The sequence below is a fragment of the Pelophylax lessonae genome, assembly GCF_965119305.1.
Source record: "Pelophylax lessonae genome assembly, chromosome: 4".
NCBI lineage: Eukaryota > Metazoa > Chordata > Amphibia > Anura > Ranidae > Pelophylax > Pelophylax lessonae.
In genome coordinates, this window is record NC_138771.1 from 355357885 (window position 1) to 355385566 (window position 27682).

Here is a 27682-nt window from a genome sequence, read left to right on the forward strand (position 1 = left end):
CACTAGCCCATTTCTTTTGCCTGCCTAACGTGGCGGGGGTTTATTTTTTGCTCTGGCATGTGTCCACCCCGTCTGCTGCCTTTGCAGCTTAAAGTGGAACTAAAGTTCCGCCATCATACACTGTGATCAGGCAAGAATTTTAAGAACACATACCTAACTGGCTTGCTCACAGTGATCCACAGACTGTAAACTAAGGTGCACACGCGCAGCTCTGTTTACAGCAGCCGGACCAATCCTGTGTGCTGAAATGAGTGACGTCATGCCGCGCCGGCCATTGCAGATGGGCAAAACCCAGCACACAGGAGAAGATGTCATCTCCAGTAAGGGAGCATTGGGAAGGTGAGTATCCCCTCTTTAGTTGCTCTTTAACCACTTGTGGACCGCCCACCGTACATATACTACAGCAGGGCAGTCGCTCTGTGTCAGATCACATACCTAGTACACAGGGCTTTTTTTTCAGCAGGAACGTGGGGGAACGCAGTTCCGGCACCTCCAGTACTAAATGTATGCAAGGGGTGCTGGGGTGTGCTGAAGGGTCTAATGATGCTGGCTGCTGGGGGGTCTATTTTAGCTGGAGGGGATCCATTTTTGCACGGGGTGGGTCTATTGTTGCTTTGGAATCTATTGTTATTGGTGGAGGATCTATTGTTGGTGGGGTGGGTCTTATGTTGCTGGGAGGGGTCTACTGTTGAGGAAGGGATCTGTGGATGCTGGCTGTGGGGAGATTTGTTGTTGCTGCCGGGGTCTATAGTTGCTGAGGGTCTGTTGTTGTTCTGGGGGATTTTCTGTTGTGGGTGGTCCATTTATTATTTTTTTTTGGGGGGGGAGGGGGGGCTCTATTGTTGATGTAGGGTCTATTATTGTTGCTGGCTGCAGGGGATATATTTTACTGCTTTTCTTGTTCTTGCTAACAAATTACATAAAAATTACTTGCCACAAAAAAGTTATACTTGGTTCTGTATTCTCCATAAAGGGCAGTACTGAGAAATGGGCAAGGGGTGGGACCAAGGAACATTCCTTGGAGGTGGGTAGGGACAGAGAAAAGGGGTGACTCAGAAAGGGAGAGTTCCTGCACCTATTCTTTGGGAAAAAAAGCCCTGCTAGTACATAATCTGACACCTCCGGGTCTGGTGCGCACGCGCCGCTGGTGACCTGCTCCCGCTGTTATCACATGATTTCCGCCAGCATCCGCTGATTAAACATAGCTCCCAACTGTCACTGATTTCGAGGGACTGTCCCTGATTTGGAACAAAGTCCCTCCATCCCTCTTTCCTCATCATTTCTCCCTCATTTTGGTCTGATCTATATAGTTTTTATATAAAATGCACTTTTTTTCTTTCAAAAAGTGTTTCCCAGTGATAAACCTTTCATCCAATTTCTACATTTCTGCATTTGTAAATTTCAAAAGCCAATATAAAGGAATAGTAGTTGTAAAAAAAAGCACTTGTGGGTTTAACTAATCTTTTTTTTGTATAGTTCTTCTTTATCCATTTCTGGACTGGAAGGATTTACCCATTAATGACCAGGCCATTTATTATTTTTTTTTGCAATATGGCACTGTGTTATTTTAACTGTCAATTGTGTGGTTGTGTGACACTGTACCCTAAAAAAATTGATGTCCTTTTTTCCCCACAAATAGAGCTTTCTTTTGGTGATATTTGATCACCTGTGCGATTTTAACTTTTTGCACTATAAACAAAAAAAAGCAACAATTCTGAAAAAAATAATATATATTTTTTTACTTTCTGCTATATAACATTCCCAATAAAGAAAATGTAAAAATCTAATTGTTTCATCCTTTTAGGCCAATTTGTATTCTGCTACATATTTTTGTTAAAAAGAATCCCAATAAGTGTATATTGATTGGTTTGCGCAAATGTTATTGCATCTACAAACTAGGGGAAAGATTCAGGTAATTTTTTGTTAATTTACTTATTTTTTTACTAGTAATGGCGGCGATCAGCATTTTTTTAGCGGGACTGCGACATTGCGGCAGACAGAGCGGACACCTAACTGATGTTTTTGACACTTTTGGGGGGACCAGTGACATTACTACAGTAATCGGTGTTAAAAATATGCTCTGTTGCCGTACTAATGACACTGACAGGGAAGAGGTTAACACCAGGGGCGATCAAAGGGTTAAATGTGTCCCTAGGGGGTGCTTTCTAACTGTGTGGGGGATGGGCTTGCTGCATGAACACAGAGACCTGTGTTCCTAAATAGGAGGAACATAGGATCCCTGTGTTCATTACTGACAGAACAGAGGTCTGCTGTGTTTACAATGGCAGACCGCTGTTCTGTCTCCATGGGGAGCGCTCGTGGGTGCCTGCAAATTTGCTCCCCCCTGTAGCAAATGGGCTCGCGCGTGTCCCCGCTAGCGGTCCCGCGAAGCGATGTTTAGGTATGTCGTTTCGCAGGACAGAGCTGACTTGCCACAATATATGTACTGCTGGCGGTCTGTAAGTGGATAAGGGGGCGTGGCAGGGGGTGTGTCCTATGCCTACATACATTTGCTAATCGGTGTCCCTCATTCTCATATCAGAAAGTTGGGAGGTATGCGCATGCAATGACGTGCTTTTTTTAACCCGCATAGGTAAGAACCTAGGCTTATGCTAGCCATACAGCAGTCGAAAAATTGTTCAAAAGCATTTTCTAAATATGAATACACAGTCATGAGAGCAAACGATATTACGATCATGTAATGACCGATTTTAAAACCATTATTCATTTTTATTATTGCATTATTTTGGACTCTTTTGGATTTTCCTTAATTTTTTTTTTTTTTTAGGAAGCATTCACAGAAAAATAAATGGGTATATAAAAATGAACTATCTCAATGGTTGTACTTTTCTTGTGTGTACTATTGCTATGCTCTTTATTCTGTATTTTACACATGCATGCACTGTACCAACATTTTTTTTTTTAATTGACAGGAAATACATTAACTTTTCAAATTATTGCCGTTCGGCACAAGTTTTCCAAACTTTTCGTTTACATTTTTTTTATCTCAAAAACGTCACAACCGATTATCGATTTGTGCCCATTACCTGAACGAAAAACAAACGAACTGCGCACATGACAGATTTTCAAGCGATTTACTTTCGAGTGTATGGGCACCATTAGGCATTAGCATTGACTTCTATGGACCTTTGGGCTAGTTCACACCACATGCGTTCCATTGTTTTTTTTTTCTACATCCAAAACACATAGAAAGTAGGTAATATGGATTTCAATGGCATAGTTCATACCAGTGCTTGCAGTTCCAGTTCCAGAAAAAAAAAAAGAAAATGATGCAATTTTCCTGCACAGAACTGTACTGGAACGCAGTAAAACGCTTAAAGAATGCACCGGAACGCACCTACACGCATCAAAAATGCACTGGACTCTAGTACAATGAAAAAAAAAAAACAGGAAAAAGAAAAAAAAAAGAAAAAAAGCATTTGGAGTCAGAAATTATTATTCTTGATTATACAGGATTTATATTGGAAATGCATCAAAATGCAATGAGAATGCACTGGAACGTATAAAAAAAACGCATAAAAAATGGGTATGCAGAATCCAGAATGAATCTGGAGGGTGTTTTTGTGGTGTGAACTAGCTCTTAAAATGCATGAAAGCAGTCAAAAAGGACCTGAGCGCTTTTCAAAAATGCCCTGCAGCACCATACACAGATGCCAACACACCATAGCGATAAGGCTCGGTTCACTCTAATGAGTTTTTTCGTGCTTTTTGCAGAAACGCAGGACATTACTTTTAACATGGGTTCCTATGGAACACGTTTACATCAATGCAATTTTGTGCCTCTGCGTTTTAGGAAAGGGTCAGGGACTTTTTTAAACGCAAAACGCTGCTTTATTTGTTTCAATAAACTTCAATGGAAAAGCAGCAGAAAAGCATGTAGTGCTTTTTTTTATCACATTTTTGACGTGTTTTGCATTATTTAATCTGCTCAACAACAAGTTGGCCAATTAAAAAGAAAAAAAGAATCCAAAACACAAAACGCATCAAAAACGCATGTCTGAAAAAGCAGAAGGCACAGCAAAAAGCACTGCTAAAACACTCAAAAGCAACATGCATAGGTGTGACTCGAGCCAAACATTGCACCTGGGTTTGCACTATTGCGAACATAGACATGTGATTTGCACCGCATTTCTGTGCAGATCACATGCGATGTCTGTTCCATGCGAATTCAGGGACGGTTCACACTGGTGCGATGGAAGACATCGCATGTGATTTGCACCGCACTGCTATGCAAATCACATGCAATGTCTTTGCAATGCGAATTCAGCTATACAGATTGTATGGCTGAATTTGCATTGCATTCGGACCAAAGATTTTTTTTTTCCGCACCACAATGTGAACACCTATGGGATCCGGTTCCTGTCCGAATCGACAGATCGCACTGCGATATGCAAACTAATCTGGGGGTGTCATTAACTTTGTATTGACACTCCATGAAGTTTGCATGTGGCAGTGTGAACTGTCTGCGAGTCGGGTGCGATGCGGGAACCCGCAGTGGATTTGCCGGGTTCCCGCATCGCACCAATGTAAACCAACCTTCAGTCATACATTTAGTATGGCTGAACTCGCATCCCATTCGCACAAAAATGGTGCAGAAACCTTTTAGGCTCGGTTCACACTTGTGTGATGCGGGAACGCTGCGAATATTCAGCGAGTTACCGTATCGCATCCGCACATATGGCAGTTCACACTGCCATATGCGATACGCAGGGTTGTCAATTAAAAGTTAACGACACCCCCAGTTTGATTGCATATCGCAGTGCGATCTGCAAGTACGCACAGAATCGGATCGCACAAGTGTGACCCACTGTGCGATCCGATTTTGATGCGGCTCAAAAAATGCCTCCTGTGCGTCTTTGGTGCGGATGCAGTGCAAATACAAAGTGTATGGCTGAAATTCGAACCGCACATGAGATCGCATGTAATGAAGGAGCAGTGCGCTCCGAATTACATGCGATCTCCGCAGCCGCACAAGTGTGAACTGGCACTTATTCCCGCAGTGAAATCGGATTGCATGGGTGTTCCCACCAATGTGAACCGACCCTCAGCCATACAGTTTGTTTGGCTGAACTGGCATCCCATTCGCACGAAAATGGTGCAGGAACCTTTTTTAGCCGCACTGGAATCAGATCGCATGAGTGTGAACACCCATGCGATCCGATCCAAATTCACAGTTTGCACTGCGATTGTTGAACGGATCTGGTTGTGTTATATATAATACTTTGTATTGACACCCACAACGGTTCGCAAGAGGGCAGTGTAAACTGCCTGCGGGGGAGATGCGATGCGGGAACCCGCACTATAATCCCGAATCGCAGTAGTGTGAACCCATGCTACATTCAATGACACTTTTTAACCCGTTCATACCTGTTTTAAAACCCAAGTATGTGAATGAGGCACTGCGTATCCACGCCGCTGAAGTTCTCAGGCTTTCTAATATATAACAAACTCATTTCAAATAACAGCCTGAACAGCATCATTCAATTCAACAGGCAAGTCAAAAATAAAAAGTGATTTTTATGACTGTAACCATTACAGATTTAACTCCTCGGCGACCAGAGCACTTCCAGGGCTTCTCTTTGACAGCCAGGGATTAACCCCTGACACACTGGAGCTTTTCAACTTCTTCTAAACACTGATTCTTATGCTATGATCTGCTGTAGTTCTAGGCACAGGTTAATGTTTCCAGTGTGACATCAGAGTTTCAGGTTTGTGCTCCCAGCCCCTCCCCTGCTCTGTGATTGGTCTAGAAGCCAGAAGCCTGCCAGTTACCTTTGTGGTCAGAAGTAGTGTGGAGGATAGCAGGAGAACAGGCTGGGGCTGACACTGTGTTTAGTTTGGACTTACACCAGGCGAAGCCATTCGGCAGCATATGGCTGATCTCTGCTCTGTGATTGCTCATCATTCCTCCTTGGGGTTCTCATAATGTCCAGGAGGATGTGTGCAGATCTTCAATAGAGCCTCCCTGAAATCCAGGTAAGAGGGAAGCTATTGCTGGGACTCATTGTATTATCAAGGAGCTGTGAACACACATTACTAATAGGCTGGATGGCAGACAGGCTGTTACTTCCCATCAATGAATTTTATATCATTTTCATGTGATCTCTCTAATAAGTCTATTACACTTTCCAATCCAGAACTGATCAGCTTGGTCTGATCCTTGGTATAGGTAAGTTATAGAGAGCTTACTTTGTATCCTATAGTATTCCTGGGCTCATGTAGGATGATAAATAAAAAAGGATGGATGCTTGTTCTAGGTTTATTATATGTGCAGCTTAGGAAAGGTTGCTGTGTGCCCAGTGACATATAATTTGGTGGTTTGATCAACAACTTCTGATATGTAACCTAACATATGGAAAGACTTACTAATCACAAGAGAAGTGGGGGTTATTTTAGAAGTAGTTTGATTGCTTATCGGGTATTTTTTTCTCTAGCCTGCGTCACAGTACAAAATAATGATGGATCTTACTTGCTATGGGCAACAGCAGCAGTTGTCTTTGGCTCCAGGTTTTATAAATGGGCGACTGCAAGCAAAAGGAGACTGAAATGTACAGAATTCTATGGGGGGAATTCACTAAAACTGGAACAGCTGTGCATAGTAACCAATCAGCTTCTATCTTTGGTTTGTTCAGTTCAATTTTGAAAATGAAAGTTAGAAACTGATTGGCTGGCATGCACAGCTGCTCCAGTCTTAGTTAATGCCCACCCATGAATGGAAAAAAATGTATGTGTGTGTGTGTGTGTGTATGTATATGTGTGTGTATATATATATATATATAATCTGTGTGTGTAAACAACAGAGCCCCCTATTCTTCTGTATTGTAATGTAAACTGTCTCCCTTTTATATAGTAAAATATAAAAGGGAGACGGTACAACTACAAAATTACAATATAGTTAAATACAGAAGGAATAGGAGAGTCCTGCATATATGTGTGTGTGTGTGTGTGTGTGTGTATGTATGTATGTGTGTGTGTGTGTGTGTGTGTGTATATATATATATATATATATATATATATATATATATATATATATATATATATATATATATATATATATATATATATATATATATATCTCTACCATGGCCCTCCTATTCCTTCTGTATTGTAGTTGTATTGTCTCCCTTTCATATTTTACAATATAAGTGTTAGTTCACAGCAGTGCGATGCCTGCCATCGCATGGGATTCCCACCGCATCGTTTTGCAGATCACATGCGATGTCTGTGCCATGCGATTTCAGCCATACAAACTGTATGGCTGAAATGGCATTGCATTCGCACCAAAATGGTGCAGGACCCCCTTTTTGGTTCGCACTGAAATCAGATTGCATGGGTGTTCACAGCTATGTGATCGGATTCCTGCACCATTTTAAAGTTCGCACTGCGATCTGCGAACCAATCTGGGGGTGTCATTAACTTTACATTGACACCCCCAAGGATTCGCCGATCTCATTGTGAACCACTCTGCGATTCTGGTGCGATGCAGGAACGGGCACTGAATCACAGGGTTTCCCGCATCGCAGCAGTGTGAACTGGGACTAAAGGGAGTACAATAACAATACACTGTGCAAACTGTTGGTACTAATATAAATCCCATGTAATAATAACATTATACACAATAAGAGCCCATTCACATTAGCGCGACTTGTCAGCCTGACAATTCGGGGTCGGTCGCGGTCCATTGAGTAGTACAGGACCCGTTCTAATAGGAGCGACACAAGTCACTCCGACTTAGAAAAAGGGTCCTGTACTACTTTGGGGCGACCTCGGAGCGACTTGCATAGATTTCCATTATGTGACGTCTCTGCAAGTCGCGCTGAAGTCGGGGTGCACAGCGGTGCACGCGACTTCACAGGTCGCCCCCCGAAGTCGTGTCGCCTTAATGTGAATCGGCTCTAACTGGCATCTATTCTGCAGAGGAAAAACATAGTTGCATAGTTAATCTAATTGAAAAAAGACACGTCCATCCAGTTCAACCAACATGTTTTGGTGCTTTCTGTTCCTTCGACTCTATAGCATAAAGCAGCCCTGGATAATTCAGGGAAATGTGAGGCGATCCGGATAAAACAGACAAGGAAAATGTATGGTGTTCCTAATTTTGAATACAAGGTGCATATTCCTGATGTCAAACAATTGCCCCCTTACCAGACGCGGGCAATGAAAAGAGTCAGGGTTTGCGTCATGTCTGGTGTTGGTTTAACTTTTCCCAGAGGGGCCTTACTGAATGATCTGTTTGGACCAGCTGGAGTGTGGCGGAGAAGATTCAAAATGTGAAGCCACAAAGTTCCATATGTACAAGGCCCAGCTGTAACTTATGATTCACTTTTTTTAAGAATGCCCACTTTTGCAGTAAATTTTTATGTTCCATATATTGTAGGTGTTAAAGCAGTTCTAAAGTTGTGTTTTTTTTTTTCCTAAAATATACTTTTTTTAGAACCTTCTCTTCTGGGTACCCTGCGGGTGCTTTTAGCTTCTCCTGCTTGCTATAGAGGTGCACTTGCAAGTTCACTTCTGAGCCGGGCTGTGTGCATCCATAGACGCAGTGGCTTGGCCCCGTCCCCTGCTCCCTCTTCACAGGAATGTATTGACAGCAGCAGGAGTCACTGTCTTGGCACCCGTCTCCTCCCTCTGCCCCCTTATCTCCACATCACATATGTGCCGTGTTTTGACGGAGGACAAAAATTTTATAGCCTGCACACCAGATTTTTTTCGGCCGAAAAGTCGGAGTCGGTTGTCGGAAGCATCATACTAACAAGCCGAAAATCGGCAGATCGGTCGTCGGACGAAAATTCCCTGCCGATTTTCGACGAGTGTGTACGAGGCTTTACTGTACACTCGAGTTCCCCAATATACGCCTGCAAGTCGGGTTCTGTGTGCTCTCTCTCTGTACTCCTAGATCGCCACAGCCACAAATCAATGACCGGCTGAGAAATGCCACGGGTGTAGTCATGTAACCACACATCTAAGCACTTACAAACCGCGATGATCGCTCAGTTCTCAGGGTTCCCTGAGCAGAGAGCTAGTGACTGTCAGTCACCTCTGTCTGCTCTGTCCCCTCCTCGCTCACTGGATCCCCATGATTAAGCTCTAGGAGGTGGAGCAAAAAACATTGGGGATGTGGCCTGGAAGGAGTCAAGGCTGAGATTATCACTCTCATCACCATGATAGGACTACATGGATGTGCGGCATGAGGGATTGCCTCTTTCTTCTCCCTTGAGCTATAGCTTAGACTAGCGCAAGGATGGGCTCCATCCCTTGCCAGCGCTCCCAGCAGCGATTGTGGAGGAATCTACTTGCACACTACACATTGGCGAGCCTGAGTGGCACACAAAGCAGCACTATATGGGTGCCAGTCCGTGCATGTGGGTGGATCCTGACTTCATTGTCGCAATCTTGTACGAGCCTGGACTGGCTCTTTGATGTCAGCCAACAGCGGGTTTCAGCCTGCTGTCTTCTGAAAACTGGTCATAGGAGTGCAGAGCGAACTGCACTTCTGTGATCGACAGGAGAAGTACAGCCAAACAAGCTTTAGCTCTACTTCTCCTTTAAAGGAACCTGTCAGGCTGTATGAGTGCAACCATAGCTAGATGGAAGGCTGTCATCCTTTTACTTTCAAAGGTAAAGGGCGGTCATTCTTATCCTTGCTTCCCTACTTAGGTAAAGAGGAGCACCAGGCTTCCCCCCCCCCCCCCGAAATAAATTAAAGTCAGCAGCAACAAGTACTATTGCTGCTGACTTTTAATATGAGGACACTTGCCTGACCAGGGATCCCGCGATGTCCTCGCTCGGGGCGATTCTTCAATCATCTTCGGGTGCAGGCGTCGGCATCTCAAGTAGGTGAAACAGCTGCTTTCCTATTGAACATGTGCAAGTTGCTATGCCTTGCAAATGGTCCTGTAGTCTTCTAGGACCTGTTATGTCCCAGAAGACTACGGGGAAAGGGGGGGGGGCGAACGTCCGGCTCAGATACCTGTCAAAACCAGGTACTTGCTTCCTCCTCTCCCCCCAAAAAGTGCCAAATGCGGTAGTGGAAGGGGGGGGATGCAAACAAGCAGAACTTCCCACAAATCAAAGTGAAACATAGTGTAGGGATCTACACCTTCACCCTAACAACGCATGGAGGAAATGATCCTAGCTTAAATAATTAAATAAAATAGCTTGTACCTTTTTTTTTTTTTTTTTTTTTTTTTTTTTTTTTATTGACCTTTTGAAGACTTCTTTAACTATGGTCACTTGTACCCCACTCCCCTAGCATCAATAGTAACCTGCTCTTCTGGAAACTGGGCCCTGTTCACACCTGAGCGTATTTCAGCTCGTAAAATGCTCCTCTCTGAAGTCTCAAAATGGCCAACAAGCAAAATCCTATTCCTTTCAATGGCCCCTGTTCACATACGAGCATTTTGTCGCTTGAAGCTCAAAAAAGTACACAAGCAAGTTTTTGTTAGATGTCAATGCCTGCCTCCAAACACCTGCAAAAAAAAGCCCAAAAAAATGCCTGGAAAAAAAAAGCCAGAAACAAAACCTGAAAAAAGCCTGTGAATGAAGCTAAATAATTTTCTCTTATCTTTTTGATTGCTTGCTGGTTATTACTAGCTGCATTCCCTTGTCTTATGTCAATCTCTTCTTTCCTGTCCCCTTATCTATTGCCCCTCTGTACACCTCAATTGGATCTAGCAAGTGTTGGTACCATTGTCACCGTCATGGTTATACCAGTAAACGCTGGCTGTATGAGGACATAGTATGAGTAAGAAAGTATTGTTGAAGGCATCCATTCATTTATTCATTATAAATATAAGTTGCTGATTGCCTTCCAAGGTAAAAATTATGATGTAAACTGTTTATGCTGGATCACCAATTGTATAACAGCAAAACTGATGACCCAAAACAATTTGCACTGGCAAAATTTATATTCTGATGGCTAAGCAGTTCTGGGGCAGTGACCCCTTTTTAATATACACCAGGATATGTAAACAAAGCAATACAATATTGATTATGTGATCAGGAGCTGCAAAGCACTTGTTTGACCGTGCCAATGCATACGCTGTTCTTTCAGCCTCACGGAAGTCATACCCTGCTAACTTCTGTCTTTTATTACTGCATTACATTGATGGTGTCATCAGGGGTAAGTTCTTGGAATCGGAAGAGCTTTTCTACAGACACATTGTGTAATGGATGAAAAGTGGGCCTGGGCCAAAGATCACTTGTACAATGCCTACTGGAGTGCTGTATCATTCACAACTGACTTGCATCATACATGCTCTGAAGTAGAAGTGCGTGTATATCTTTCCAAAGATACATTTTCAGTTACGGCATTCCTTCTTGTAAAAGCAGCTCCTGCCTCAATTGATGATATTGCTAAGGTTGATTGCAATGGCACATTTTTATATTTCTAAAAAGCCCCAATTCAAGAGTAAAATTGGTTCTTTATACAAATAAAAATCTCCTTAATCAAGGTTAAATTGTTGTGGGCTATCAAATATTTGGAAATCATTGATCTACGTTTTTTTTTTTAAGGATCCTTTAGGCCCCTTTCACACTTATGCGATGCGATTTTACCGCGATTTTGAGATGCGATTTGGACGCGATTTTGAGCAACGGCTCAGGGCTATATACCTCAAAACGCATTAAAATCGTGCCAAAGTAGTGCAGGAACTACTTTGAAGTCGGTGCGACTTCAAAACGCACTTATATGAATGGGGCTCATTGAAAATAATGGAAAACAACTTGTCATGCAATTTTTGCGGTCCAAAATCGCGGGACAAGTCACACTAGTGTGAAAGGGGCCTTAAGCTCCTCTCCATTTACTATGTTTCTTCACAATACTGAATAAATGCAAATCATACTTCTAGTACAACATCTAGTTCTTTTATTTGACCATCACTTGTGAGGCCAAAAGGGCACATAGTATTCTGTACACATTATATTCACTACCATATCTCTTGTGACGTTTTTGCACTGTGATCCTTTTTTATTACTTATTAAACCATTCCACCAATGTTATCTGGTTGCGGTCAGTCAGCAGAACATGCCATTTTTTTAGTGCATTTGAATGTAACCTTTTATTTTTAAGACAAAGTGCACTTTTAACACATTTTAACCGCTTTAGTATATCTAGGAAGATCAATCCAGTTTGCAAACTTTTCTTGTCCCCGAGAGCTGCTCAGTGTTTTGTTGGTTCATATATCATGGCTAACTGTTGGGTAAAAGCCATCTGCAGATGCCCCCAAACACATGAAATAAAGCATACTTGGTATCTCTTGCTTCTCTGCCTTTTGGCTAAGATCCAAGTCAGATTTCAGTGTTTTAAGTGTAGTATCTGTTCTTATCCGTGATCCAGTAGGGGTGATGTGCTATCATTCTGGCTTGACCTGAACTTAAGTGGCTGGCTAGGGATCGACCAATTATTTGCAAAGCCGATATATTGAGGGCTGATATTGACTTTTACCAATATATCTGTATCGGCCCTGGAACTGGCCGATATTGCCGATATTCCAAATATTGCTCATATAAGGGTAAAATGATGTCACATAGCATAATTCCGTTTACAAATGTTATTGGATATGCCACTCGCATATGTACAAATTAAAGATGTAAGCAATGAAGTGATGTCATGACATCACTTCTGGGTACTGGCGCCAGATTAAAAAAAAGACAGCATTCAAAACAGCCAAACTTGGCGTTTTGAATGCTTATAAGTGCAGAGGAGGGGTTTTAGACCCCCCCAGATCCCTCCACAAAAGTACCTGTCAAGTGCTAAAAAAAAAAAATGTAATTTTTTTTTTTAATATAAGAAAATATCGGCCGATACCGATATGCATTAGCCAAAATATCGGTATCGGCAACCAAAAACCGATATCGGTCGATCACTACTGGCTATGTACCTCTGCTGGAGTGATGGGGGGGGGCTTGGAAGGTTAGTACCAGCTGAGACAGAAATCATGGCGCACGCAGGCTGTCGAGGCACGAAAGTAACCCTTCCAGGAAAACTGGAAGAGCCCAGTACCTCCTGATTTGAGTGGATCTACCTTGTCTGGCCATGGGCTTTGAAGGCAGAGAGTTCGTAGTGTCTGTGCCCCCTGGGAGTGGTCTCCCCAGGGGTGCTCTTAGTAACACTTGGGTGTGGGAACCCACAGGGTGAACCAGCACATGGTCACGGCCAGTAAAGCTTTTTTTCCTGCATTGCGTCTTTTTAGGGCTGGGCCTTTTGGTTAAGTCTGGGGGGCAATTTTTGTCTTCCAGGCCTTTAGGGCTCGGCCAGTGTACTTTTACACTTATTTATTTAAATTTATTTTTCTCCCACTGTTTGTCACTTTTGTGTGCGTTTCCTCACTAAGATGAAGGGTGTGAGTCCTCGGGCTTGCCCTGATGTCTAGGGGGAGGATGTGTGCCCTTCAGGTTTCTTCCTCCCCTGCCTCTGGGGGGGGGTCTCTCTTCGGGAGAGCCCCTCGACCAAATATTCGATGGCCGCTTTGGCTGACCTAGAAGAACTGGGTCTGCTAGGTCTTCTAGCCCTCTGGTAACCCTATGTTCCTGTCGGTCCTTGCATCCCCGGGATCAGGGGGGGGGAGGGGTCCTACCCCTTGGGGCTGGACTAAAGCACACCCTTAAGTGCACTTTTTAGTGTGTTTCTCACATGCACGTTTTTTGTTCACTTAATGGTATTTCCTTTTTAAGGTTTTTGCTCCACTGCAGATTTAAAAAAGAAAAAAAAAAAAAAAGATTATTGGTATTTCTCTAAATGTGTATGCTCACAGTACTTAGCCTTTTGCGGGAATGAGCAAAAATGATACCCCTTAGGGACTGGACATGCTTCAAGCAAGAATTATGGGCAATATAACCATTTTTTTTTTTTTTTTAACTATAGTGCCCTTTTCTTTAAGGGCTGTACCACATTTTTGTGCTGCGTTAACCGTTGCGTGTGTTCACTCATTCCAGAGCCATTCATTGTGAAAGGCACCTCGGTGCATTAAAGCAACAAAGCTTTGACCATGCATTGCAGCACACCACAATGCACAGTAACATACTACTGTGGTGGGCTGTGTTAAATTTAAAGTGTAACTCCACTTTTCTTGCGAAATAAACATTTCCCTCTGGGTGATCTATGTACATTGCAAGGATTATCACAACCTTTGTTGCAGATTCCTACCTTTTTGTTATTCTGAAGAAATCACTGTTTGTTCCTCTGTGCTGAGTGGGTTTTATGGAAGTGGTTTCATAATTATCAATCCATTGTGCAGCTGCAGAGCACTAATGAGGAAATTTGCTGGGCCTGCATCCCTTTAGATGTGTTCCTATTGGAAGTATCTCACCAAAAATGACATTTTTGTTCCAGGGGATGCCTGAAATCTGACTTGCATCTTTGGCAGACTTCTGGGAAAATCAGTGAGCCAATCACACAAGCAAGAAATTATGTTTCTGGGGTGTGTTCAGTACACATTTTGTGTACAGAACAGCTCCAGGTAGTTATATTATATTGCATTTTCAGAAAAATTACAGCTGCTTCAGTTCAAAAAGGAAAGGTCGTTTTTAATAACATTCAATCACAATATGACTTGTGTCACAATTGTATACCTGAAATCCAAGGGGGAAAAAGACCGCTCCAGGTGGGCTGGGTATCAGGTGCTGGTCGGATCCGTTGATCCGGAATCACTTGAAGCAAGAAGAAAATGACCGCACTCCGATGTAAATCAAAAATTGGAGTAAAATTTATTCCACATCAAAACAAATGGGCAAACTGGAACAACACACTGTGGATGCAGGACACAAAGGCAGACGCGTTTCACGACTTAGAGATGTCGCTTACTCATTGCCAACTCAATGGCAATGAGTAAGCGACATCTCTAAGTCGTGAAACGCGTCTGCCTTTGTGTCCTGCATCCACAGTGTGTTGTTCCAGTTTGCCCATTTGTTTTGATGTGGAATAAATTTTACTCCAATTTTTGATTTACATCGGAGTGCGGTCATTTTCTTCTTGCTTCACAATTGTATACGCTATATTATTTTTTCTTTTATTTGCTATTTTTTTCCCCCACAAAACTGAAGTTACCCATTAACGCTGCATGTCCTAAGTTTGGTAACTTGATTTAAAAAAAAAAAAAAAAAAAAAAAGCACAAGAAATTTGTATTTACATTTATTAAGAAGTGTCCCTTGTGCTGGTGGCTGCTATCGTTTAAATTTTCAGTCCTCTAAAGCGTTCTATGAATGGAGGAGGCTGACCTTTGTTTCATCTGCCCATTCTCCATTGATTGCTGTTCATAGCTATAGTACAGCTTCTATGAATTGAGGCAAGGGGCTGAAATGTGGGCATAGTTGGCACTCTTGAGAAGTGCCTATGACAGATCCAGCAGCTGTATCTACCCCTACAGCACTGGAAGGTTACCATTGCGGTGGGTATTGATGGGTGGGGGGGATCTGGCAAGGACTGAAGATTTTAACTTAAAGAGAGCAGCCACCAGCACAAGGGATACTACTAATTTAAGTACCGTCCCTTGTGTTGATTATTAAGAAAAAGTAAAAAACTAAGGCTTTATTGGTTATAGTACTCAGGTCTGTGTCCTATGTATTCTTAAGCCTCGTACACACGCGTCGAAAATCGGCAGGGAATTTTCGTCCGACCGATCTGCCGATTTTCGGCTTGTTAGTATGATGTTTCCGACAACCGACTCCGACTTTGCAGCCGAAAAAAATCTGATGTGCAGGCTATAAAATTTTTGTTTGCCGTCAAAACACGGCCGATTTTCCGTCAGTCAGTACAGATTTCGACAGGGAAAAATCTGATCAGCAAGTCTGGGCATGCTCAGAGAAGAAAGAACACAAAGAAAGCAACCCAACACATGACATCACTTCTGAAGTAGAATTTTGTTGGGCGAGAAAATTCGTGTGCAGTCTAGGCACATTCCAACCAACAAAACACCACTCTGGACAAAAGACGGACGATCGGTCGGCCGATAATCATTGCGTGTGTACTAGGCTTTAGATTCCTCTTTTATATAACAAGCATCTGGAATATAGCTGTTTTTCTTGGTACATACACCTATGGTTTTACTTGAGACAATGCATGTCCCTTATGGACATGCCCCTCCAGTGTCTCTGTATAGGTGAATATGCTTACCATCAGTCTTTTAAGCTGTATAATAGCTCTGATCTCAAGGAAAATCTAGGTTTGTCTCTGATTGTTATCAGGAAATCTCTATTTCTACAAGAAATGACTGGCCATGCAGGTTATTTCACAATGCTAAATGTCACACTTTCCTTTTCATCATTTGCTTGGAAATATCCATGCGCAACACTTTCCTTGCCTTTTTTACTTTTCTGCATTCCATCTATTGTGTCCGTGCCTTGATAAGTATAAATGGTGTAAGTGATCACCCTAGTGATGTATAACTGGCTGTAGTGTTCTATTGTTATATTTTGTTCTTGGCATCCATAGACAGAATACAGGAGATATGTTTGGTTCCTCAAAACTGTAAATGTAACATCTGAAAAAAAAAAAAAACGGCTTTAAGTACACTTTTAACCAACTCTTACCCCCCCATTTACACCCGAGCAATTTGAAACCTCCAATTCCAACACTCAACACTCAGATTTTCCTTTTATTTTACTGAGCCTGGTCACATCTGAGTGACCTACTGTCACTCATTGTTCATATAAAGTAGAAGAGCTTTTTGGAACACTATTGTGGTTTTTTGTTTTAATCCCAATGAAATCCCCTAAAAAGAAGGAAAGAAATAAAAGCTTTTAATGTAGGATTTTGCGCCTACTGAATGTATTCTCCTCTTAGTAACTTAAATTTGGCTAAAACTAAAATGCTCAAGATTAAAAATGCATAAAAAAAAAAAAAAAACCCCACTAAAGACACTAACCCTCAAGCAGAGGCGTAGATGAGGGGGGGTCAGGGGGGGTTAAACCCCCCTCCCCAGAGCATCATTCAATTTCACAGCAGCTAGGCTAGGGAAATGATACTGGGAAGACCACTTGTCTTATCCACAAGGCTGACAGGCAGGGCCCGGCTGACATTAAAGCCATGTTTACTATTTGCTTTACTAACAGACGTGCCTGCTGGGGGAGCTGTATGTACTGTATATACTGTGTGTGTGTGTATGTATATACACACACATATACACACACACACACACACCACAATTTGTCACAGCGTGGCAGACATACTATTTATTGTTCTTTGGGTAGTCAAGGCTGAACCCCCCCCCCCCCAGGAAAAAAAAATATCTACGGCCCTGCCCTCAAGTGCGAATTTATCCTTAAAACAAAAGTATGGGATTTTCAAAATACAGTCCTACTCGCCTTGGTCTGATGCTGCATTTGTCCCGTTCCACCTCTAAGACCGAGCACTTAGCGATCAAAGTCTGCTGATCACTTGAGTCTCAGTCTTCAGTGAGCCGGTTACTGTCAGTCATCTGCTCCCCTTCCCCAGCGATCACTGCAGCGCCAGGCTATCGGGGGAGAGAGGGTGGCTGGCTCAGGCTCTCAGCAGCACTCTGAGAGGCTGAGCCAGCAGCCGCCCAGGCATCTGGGTGGATACCGACATTAAAGTCCAGAGTCTGAAACGGCTGAATGACGTCGGCCAACCGTGAACTTTAGCCCACTGTTGGCTGAATACAGGTCACAGGAGTGTAAGACTAAGTGCACTTCTGTGACCCACAGAAGAAGCAGGGACAAGCTTTGGCCCTGCTTTTCCTTTTAACCAACACATTACACATTTTTGAACAAACTGTTTAAACTCCTTATGTCTTGCCTAGTATCGGCAAAATATACAGTATGTATACAACATACATTTGCATGTATGCTACCCAGCACTTTTGTGATCTTTCTTCTTTTCCTGGACCTGTTGTGCAAGAAATTGCCTCTGTAATGCACAGGAGAGAAGGAAAGCTGAAACAGCTAATGACTTGAGTCGACTTGAGCAGGAGTCTGAGGACCCTAGCACACAGGACTGTCTAACTGCTGTAAGTACCTCCCCAGTTTTTTGGAGCTCCCAGGAGAGACCAGTGCACCATCCAGCCCTGCGACCTGTCAAAGTCGTACTCTTGTTTAGGGCCGTGCAGGTCTTACTCATTTCAGGCATTTGGAACAACATAGGGCCCCAAACAAACCTAACCAATTCCCACATCCATTTGTTAATACAGTGTAAATAGACAAATTCCCCTGCTGGGCTATTGTATTCTAACAGCAGCCAACAACAGAGGGTCAGAGAGGTGAAATCCCAGTTAATGTTACATTGTTCAAGCATTGCTTACAATAATTATAAAGTCTAGGAGTCACAACTACAAGATTGAAATTTTAGGACCTTGTTTCCTTCACCTTCCTAGTAAGAAAGTTTGGTGAATTTGAGAAACCTTGAAAAATGGATCTTGTTCTTATACTTCTAAGGTACACCTGCATGGTAACACAAATTGCTAATCAGCAAATCACATGGCAGCAACTCATTGCATTAAGACATCTGCAAGTGGTGAAGATGACTTGCTAAAGGTCAGAATGGGGAAGCTAGAGGATATTGGTGACCTTGAACATGGCATGTTTGCTGGTGCCAGACAGGCTGGTCTGAATATTACAAAAACGGCTGATCTACTGGGATTTTCACGCACAACCATCTCTAGGGTTTACAGAGAATGATCTGAAAGAGAAAATATCTGGTGAGTGGCAGTTATGTGGATGAAAGTGCCTTGTTTATGTCAGAGGAGAATGGGCTGACTGTTTCAAGATAATAGAAAGGCAACAGTAAAATAACCACTTGTACAACCAAGGTATGCAGGATACCATCTCTGAACATGCAACACATCGAACCATGAAGCAGATGGGCTACAGCAGCAGAAGACCACACAGGGTGCCACTCCTGTCAGCTAAGAACAAGAAACTGAGGCTCAGTTCGCACATGCTCACCATAATTGGACAATAGAAGATTGGAAAAACGTGCTGCAACATTCAGATGGTAGGGTCAGAATTTGGTACGAACAACATGAAAGCATGGATCCATCCTGCCTTGTATCAAAGGTTCAGGCTGGTGCTGGTGGTGTAATGGTGTGGGGATATTTTCTTGCACACTTTGGGCCCCTTAGTACCAATTAAGTATCATTTAATTGCCACGGCTTACCTGAGTATTGTTGCTGACCTTGTCCATCCTTTATGACTACAGTGTACCCATCTTCTGATGGCTACTTCCAGCAGGATAATGCACCATATCACAAAGCTCAAATCATCTCAGATTTGTTTTTGTTTTTTTTAAACATGACAATGAGATCACTGTACTCCAATGGCCTCCACAGTCACCAGATCTCAATCCAATAGAGCACCTTGGAGAAGTGGTGGAACGGGAGATTCGCATCATGGATGTGCAGCTGACAAATCTGCAGCGACTACATGATGCTGTCATGTCAATATAGGTACTAATAAAAAAAAAAAAAAAAAAAAAAAAAAAAAAATATATATATATATATATATATATATATATATATATATATATATATATATATATATATATATATATATAAATACATTTTTTTTTTATTATTCTATTTATAAACCTCATGCCCAGAGTATATATTCTTGTCGGCGTCTGCATAACTTGGCTGACGAGAGACTTTGGCAGGCAGCTAGCTATGCCCGTTATGATATCTTATTTCCTTTGCAGCACATATGGTTACACTTATAATAAGACAAACTAGGAGCCTGTGAGATATGTATATAGCACACACCCACAATCTTTCTTTCTTGTTCACCGCAGTGCAGCTTTGTCCTGTGCAAAATAAACCACAGTTTTATAGCCAGACCTCAGATTTCATACCCGCCCTGGCTTGGCACGTCTGCTCAACAAGTGTCCATGTGGTACGGCAAAGCTCCTGCATTCTGATGAACTGATTAGGAATTCCATGCTCTGCAATAATGTGCCTTTTATTATGCCCCAAAGAGCTCCGTATTAATGGCGAGCCTTGCAAGCATGCCTCAGATCACTGATAGATTTATAGGGCCAAAGCCTGTTGTATAAAACCTTCTGTTAAATTCCTTGGCTGCTGAATTTATACATCGTTTTTATTATATGCACTTTTACGGATTATTTTCTTCCTGGTATCTTAATTATAGATTTGGATTCTTGGAAATGAATGAATGTTTATACTGTATAGGGATCAGCCTTATATTGGGGTTTGTTTCACACGTCTGTATTTTTTTTTTTTTTTTTTTTTTTTTTTTAGTTTTCAAAATTAAATGGTTATTTTTATCTAGAGCAATGGTTCTCATTGTATTTGAGACCAGCAAAATATACTCGCAGAATGTGTTAAGAAAGGAGTAATACGTTGGAAATTTGGGTTTTCAATTAAATAAACACCATAACAGTGGTTCTTCACTTCGCTGCCCTCCCTTTCTTGAATGAGCCTACGCCCTGCATAAGATATCTGCTACATCCCCTGCTGGGCATCTCCCCAGTCCACTCACCCTGCTATTCTTCTCTTGTATGGGCCTGGACCCTGCCTGAGCCCAGCTGCCTTCTGCTGGGTCCAAAGCAGAAATTAGGCTGGCAACTTGATAATTCCTTGGTAATATCCTTTATTTGGCTACATCATATACGCGGGATAAATGCTGACCTGTTTTGGCTATTAAAGCCTTACTCAAATTAAGCCGGAAACTCGATAACTCCTTGGTAGTGTTCTTTATTTGGCTATATCATATACACACGATCAAGGTTTGCATGTTTCGGCTATTACAACCTTACTCATAGCCATGAGTAAGGCTGTAATAGCCGAAACATGTCAACATTGATCCTGTATATTGGGGGTCGACCGATTATCGGCAAGGCCGATATGCACTTTCCCCGATATTTCGTAATTGACCCCAGAAGTTACCGATTTATTGCCGATATTTTCGTGACCTCATTCTGCCTTCTTAGGCCGCCTCACTTGCCTTGGACCGCCTCGTCTGGAGTCGGGACTAGGCTCGCAGGAGTGTATCACAGCCATACACCCACCCACAGCAGCCCGGTGCCAGCCACCCACACCCACAGGCCCTGTACCAGCCAGCCAGCCACAGGCCCTGTACCAGCGAGCTAGCCAGCCACCTACAGGCCCTGTACCAGCCAGCCACCTACAGGGTGCCATCTATCCACCACAGGGTGCGTGCCAGCCAGCTATCCACCAGGGTGTGTGCCAGCCAGCCAGCTATCCACCACAGGGTGCATGCTAGCCAGCCAGCCACCCACCACAGGGTGTTAGCAAGCCAGCCATTAGGCATTAAACAAAAATGAACATGTTCAGTACCAGCTTTGTGTCAAAAATTGTCTTTATTTTTCAAAACTTTAAATGTACAAAATATCGGCCGATACCGATATTTTGGCCATCATATATCGGTATCGGTAACGAAAAACCGATATCGGTCGATCGCTACAGTGTATATATGATGTAGCCAAAAAAGGATATTACCAAGGGATTATCGATTTGCCGGCTTATTTCTGCTTTGGACGTTTGAACAGGGGAGTGGGGATCCCCCAGCCTGAGCACCGAATCTCCGCAAGTATTTTCCATTTGTGCAGTTGAGCTTGGGTATTTTCTGCTTGTATTTGCCTCCTGCTGGGTGTCTCTGTCCCTTTTTTGTATGTGAAAGCATCTCCCTGGTCAACACACCCTGCTGTCCTCCCTCTGGACCATGCATGAGTTTCCTGCTGTCTACTGCTGGGCCTCTCTGCCCCTTTACAAATGAAAGCATCTCCCTAGTCCACTTTTCCTACTGTCCTACCTCTTCTGAATAGGCCTGGGCCTTGCATGAGATCCCTGCTGCCTCCTGCTGGGCCTTTTAATCCCTATACATCTAAGCATGGTCCACTCGCCCTGCGGTAACCCTCTCCTGAATGGCACGGTTTGGGATTCTCAGTGCCTCCTGTTGGGCCTTTTCTGCCCCATACCCATCCCCAGCTGTCTGGGATCTCTTCTGTTTCCTGTTTGTCTTCCTCTGCTCAGAGCACAAAGCCTGGGTGTTTTCAGTAGGTAGGTAGTGTATATAGGTCACGCACCTATAGGTGAAGAAGTTCCCAGTCTGCTTGCAGTGCAGCTTGCTGCTGCTCCCGTTCTGCTTTTGTGCCAGTTGCTGCTTTTAGAAGGGGCAGTGTTTAATTCAGTTGCAGCTCCTCTGTCTCTTGCTTTGTGAAGCTGCTGTAGTGCCAGAAAGGTAGGTGCGATCTACCTGACTACCCGAAAGAGTGTAAACAGCATGGCGCTGCTGAGACTGTGACAGCAGTAGCTGTCCTGCTGCTGCTCGGCGGAAGGGAAACTGGCACACAGAAAAAAAAAAACCAATGGCTTTAAAAATAATGTGACCCTCACGGCCCAGAAGGGGGTAGGCTATGGCTTGGCAGTTGGGAAACACTGATTTAAAGAACAGATAAAATATCTTGTTAAACATAATAAACCATTTTAAATCAGTACATTTTGTCTTTGTTAACAAAAATGTCAGCGATATCGGTTGACATTTTAAAGTGGTTCTAAAGTCTCTAAGTGCTTTTGACCTTTAATGCACTCTATACATTAAGGTAAAAAAAATGCCCCAATACCTGTACCTCCTCTTCCTTAAGCCCTTACTTGACGTCTGCCACCCCGCTGTCCTCTGCGCCTCTTCTTACAGGAGACACAGGCAATCGCAGGAGCCTATAGCGCTAGCTGCTGTCAGTCAAATCCTGTAAGGAGGGAGTGCGGTATGTGGTTGAGCCGTGCTATGTGTGTCCATGGACACACATAGCCCATGTTGAGAGAGCACCAGCGCATGGCTTGCTGAGGGTGCATTAATAGGAAGAAGGGCTGCTGGACTCCAGAAGAGGGGGTAAGGGACCTCTCTTTGCTATGGTGCAGACCATGTAAGTATAGCCTCTTTTTTAACCACTTCCTGCCCACCGTCAAATGACGGCGGAGCGGTGAACCTATTGTTCTGGGACACCGTCATATGACGGCGCACCAGAACAGCCTCTTTCACATGCCCGCAGGGGCGCGCAGAGCGGTGATCGTGGCTGCGCTGTGTTAGGACACGGCGTGACTCCGATCTCTGTAAAGAGTCAATGACCTGACTCTTTACCCATGTGATCGGCTCTGTCCAATCACAGCCGGTCACATGTAAATGAGGAAGTGCCGTTATTCGGCTCTCCTCGCATCACACTGTCAGAGTGTGAGGCGAGGAGAGTTGATCAGTGGCTCCTCACAAGGGAGACAAGGACATGTAATCAGGGCACTGATCATCAGTGCCCTGATTATAGAAAATTGCAATAGTGCCAATCAGTTCCCATAGTGCTGCCAGTCAGTGCCTGCTCATCTATGCACTGATGGTGCTGCCTGTCAGTGCCCCATCTCATCAGTGCCCATCAGTGCAGCCTATCAGTGCCGCTTCATCAGCGCACATCAGTGAAGGAGAAAAAATATTTATTTTCAAAATTTACTCCACAGAAAAAACTTTTTTTTTTTTTTTTTTGTTAGAAATAAAAAAACCAGCGGTAATTAAATACCACCAAAAGAAAGCTCTATTTGTGTGAAAAAAAAAAAATGATACAAATTTCATATGGGTACAGTGTAGCATGACCGCGCAATTGTCATTCAAAATGTGAGAGCGCTGAAAGCTGAAATTGGCCAGGGCAGGAAGGGGGTGAAAGTGCACTGTATTGAAGCGGTTAAACTAAAAAAAAAAAATATGTTGTTTTTATAATCACTTTAAAGGACCATTTCTGGGTGGGACACAGCAAATTTTCTTTTTCCACCAACAGATTTTATCCCTGTGAGATTCCAGTGGTGGAATGGCTGTCAAAGTAGGTGGACAGAACTAAGAGTTTTCAGAACGATATCTTGAAAACCGAACCTCCTAGAATTAGTAGAATAGCCTGGTAGCAAGCAGGTTATATCCATAGAATAGACCTAGAATCTGTCATTTGGCCCAAATTCTGATGGTATAATCATGGCACAGCTCCATGGACCTATTGGTTAGCCACACAACATGTTATCCTCATTCTTCTTTCTTTCTTTTGCCACACAAGAGATAAAAAAAAAAAAAAAAAGTTCTTCTTGACTTCCCAGGGCCAGTTGGCCAAACTTCTAAACTGCTAAATTCCTCTCACTCTCCATCTTTACAACATAGAGAAGAATTGTTCTGCAGTCCATGATGAGATTTGGGAGGGTTAATTGGATTCATTTGATAATGCACAAAGTATGCATAGCACGGTTCTGAATACCTGATCAGATCAACAGGTAATTTTTTGCTTTTATTGAACAGAAATAAACAGAATTTCTTTCAATGGTATATTTATCAAAGGAGCAAATAAGAGTTCATTGTTCGTGTTTACATGAACCATAAAGCCGGGTACACACGGGGTGAATGTCGGGAGACATTTGCCGGTTCAAAAAAAAAACAAAAAACGGGCGGCATTCGGCCCATATGTGTGTCAAGTCTGTCGGCCGTGCATGCTGGTAAACCAGCAGCCGACCGACTCCCGATCAGTGCTCCCAGCCAATGGTGGAGAACGCTGACCGGCATGTTCTGGCAGGGGGGCTGCCCACCTGTCAGAACACAGTAGCTCAGTGGGGCAGATCTCTGTACTTCATATAGTGAGTACAACGGCTCCGACCGGAGCTGTCAGTTTTTTTTTTTTCCTTCAACCCACTGGGTTGAGCAGAAAAAAAAGTACAGTGTAGTGTGTCCCAGGCTTTAGTAACAATATGCCATTCAGTATAGCCACTTGACCTCCGTAAGATTTACCCCCTTCACAACCAGGCTATTTTTTGCGATACGGCACTGCTGACTGACAATTGCTCAGTCATGCAGTGCTGTACCCAAATAATTTTTTGCACTAGAAACAAAAAAAGGCCGACAAAAGAAAGCCCAACATTTTTTACTATCTGCTATTAGAACTATCAAAAAAAAAAAATTAAAATCAAATGTCTTCATAAATGTAGGCCAATCTGGAATATTTATTTATTTTTTTAAATGGATTAAATAATTTTTTTTTAATTTAATCTGAAACTTTTAAAACTTTCTGGGAACCAGTGACACTAATACAGTGATCAGTGCTTTGCAGGGAAAGAAAATCCATTGCATCCCCACGGACAGGACGGAGCTCTGCCTTGCTTACATTTATTTATTTTATTTTATTTATTATTTCAGGTATAGCGCTGTCAATTTAAGCAGCACTTTACATATACATTACACATTCACATCAGTCCCTGCCCTCAAGGAGCGTACAATCTAAAGGTCCCTAACTCACATACATACACAGTAGGGCCATTTTTTTTTTTTTTTTTTTTTTTTTTTTATACAGGATCCCATTAAACTACCAGCATGTCTTTGGAGTTACATAGGCAAAGCTCGCCCTGTCTCTTTCCTCGCAAATCAGCGAATGCCGGTGCACATCCATTGGCTGACACCCGCTGATCGGCCTCTGCTGTGACTAATTACAGCAGAAGTGGTGCACCCTCCTCCTAGACGGAGGTGCAGAATCACGTGTGTGTGCTTGTGTGTGTATATATACATGTTTCTGCACAGAGGCTGCCCTGTACCAGTTAATCTGCTATGGGGCAGTCGGGAAATAGATACTCCAGTCTTGTGGTGCGGTACTAATGGAAAGAGGGTCTAAGAAAATAAGATAAAGTGGTTTTCTCAATTACTCGCTTGGTTCTTTTAGCATAGAAAGGATAGATGGCATCTGTGCTAGGTGCTAGATTTATTAATAAAAGGCATAAGTGCATAGATTTTCTTTGTTAAATTGGGCTCTTTAGTTAGCCCTCTTCAGTATGTATCTGGCATCGGCCACTCTGTTGTAAAGACAGATGACAAGTTTTGTATTTAGAGCTGAACTCTGGGCACAAAAACTTAATAAAAGTGTAGCAACCTACAAGGTAGGTGCTAGGTAAAGTATAATGGGCCTTGGCTCCGTAACAGCAGGGCCATGATTTTCAGCTGGGCTGTCATGTTTCCCAGGTGTGGCTGTTGAGACTGGGGAGTCACCCCACTGTGCTCATTGAGGGTTCTTATTGGGCAGTGGAGGAAACCCAGCCAATGCCACACTCAAGGCCTGTATCTACCCCAGAAAGGCAGATTCTGCCGTACAGCATTCTGGGAGTGGGTATAAGTTTGAGGGGAGCACATGACACAGCGGGAAGCAGAGTCCCAGGAGAGGGAGTGCGGCTGTCTCTCCTCCTGTCGGAGGAATCGGGTGTCCCAGGCGGCTTGCCTGAGGGGACAGAAGGGCGAGCTGAGCTGCAGAGAGGATTCGGTGCGGAGGACCAGCGGAGCTGAGAGGGGTCCAGTTTCAGGAAAGCATTCCCAGTTTGTGAGTACTGCAAACTGCCCCTGGGGGTCTGTCTAGAGAGAGAGGGGACCACTCCGGTGAAGGTCGTGGGGATTCAGGAGCTAGCTAGCCGGTGCAGGAGCAAAAGTGAAGGGGGTGGCAGTGTTGACCCTGAAGAGAAGCAGAGAGGGTGCCAGTGTGTTGACCCTGAAGTGTAGAGTGGGGTGCCTAGTGAGAGGACCCTGAAGTACAGAGGGGGTGCCAGCGGTTGGGCCCTGAAGTGTTAAAGTGTAGAGCGTGCAGTGTGTAGTGAACAGTGTTGAGAGTTGCAGAAGCAGTATACAGAGGCTACCTCAGTCAGCAAGGACTGGAGGGAGCAGTGTTCAGGACTTTTGAGCTAACCAGAGTTTCAGAAGTCAAGTTCAAGTACAGTTCAGCAAATCAGCATTTTTCAAGTGCCAGCAAGCGTTGGTCGATGTCAAGACGGCGCTGAAAGGCATTTTTTTTGTCCCATTTGTACTTGGTTGAGCCAGAGGAGTATCCCCCTCATTCCCTTCTCCCATCCCCTATATCAGATAAACAAAACAAACCAAAGATGCCCAAATGGTCTTTGACTCCAATCTCACACTTGGGTATTCAGCTTAAAGGGGCTGCTGGCGTTTCCAGTAACAATGGCAGACCCTTATCAGGCCCAATGCCTGGAAATCCTGCTACAAAAGTATATTTGCAATAGCCGCAAAGGATATAAAACTTCTGTGTGCATCAAATGCCTTTTGTAAATGCTCATATTTTGTAAACATAGCAGTGACATCATTAGTGCGCTGCAGAGAACGGAGCTGTGCGTTTTGGCCCAGCAGGCCCTCACTACAGGTCACCTGCAGAAAACTATAGAGGTGGATATATCGTAGGACCAGCCACATTGCAAAAGTAGAGAGTGCTGCAGTGACTGGTCTTTATATAGGAAGTTCTTGCCCAATGGCAAAGTGCGGGAGTTGTTTCATGTTGGATAACTACACAGAACTGAAAGAAATATGCAAAGTATGCCAAGATTCAAGTAAGAATACACTTTGCTCCTGTATTTAGACAATATTCGTTTAACCCAAATTTCACATGTAAGAATGTAAGAGTTCAGCTTTTGCTTTACCTACTACAGTTATATTTCCCAAGTTATCCCATAGGATTTTATATTAGAAGATCTCTTGTTCTTAGAATCTATAAGTGTTTAAACTCTTGGAGATTTAACTTTAAAAAAAAAAAAGATAAAAATACATTTTTTTTTTTCTTTATTTGCTAAGATTTCTTTTTATTTAAATCTTATCTCTAGACGTTTATTCCTAAGGATTTCACTGCAGGGGTTGGACAAATATATGGACAATGTACATATTTTGTAGGTGTGAAAGTGG

The 27682-nt window shown here is 43.1% G+C and overlaps 1 protein-coding gene across 1 annotated transcript in view; it reads left to right on the top strand.

Annotated features, from left to right (window-relative positions):
- Positions 1-5816: 5816 nt before the first annotated feature.
- The window catches only part of SHROOM1 (shroom family member 1), a 139657-nt gene continuing 117791 nt past the window's right edge, over positions 5817-27682 (top strand). Inside the window, exon 1 of the mRNA XM_082253262.1 lies at positions 5817-5997. The gene's annotated coding sequence lies outside the window, so the exon portion shown is untranslated. The remainder of the gene's footprint in view (positions 5998-27682) is intronic.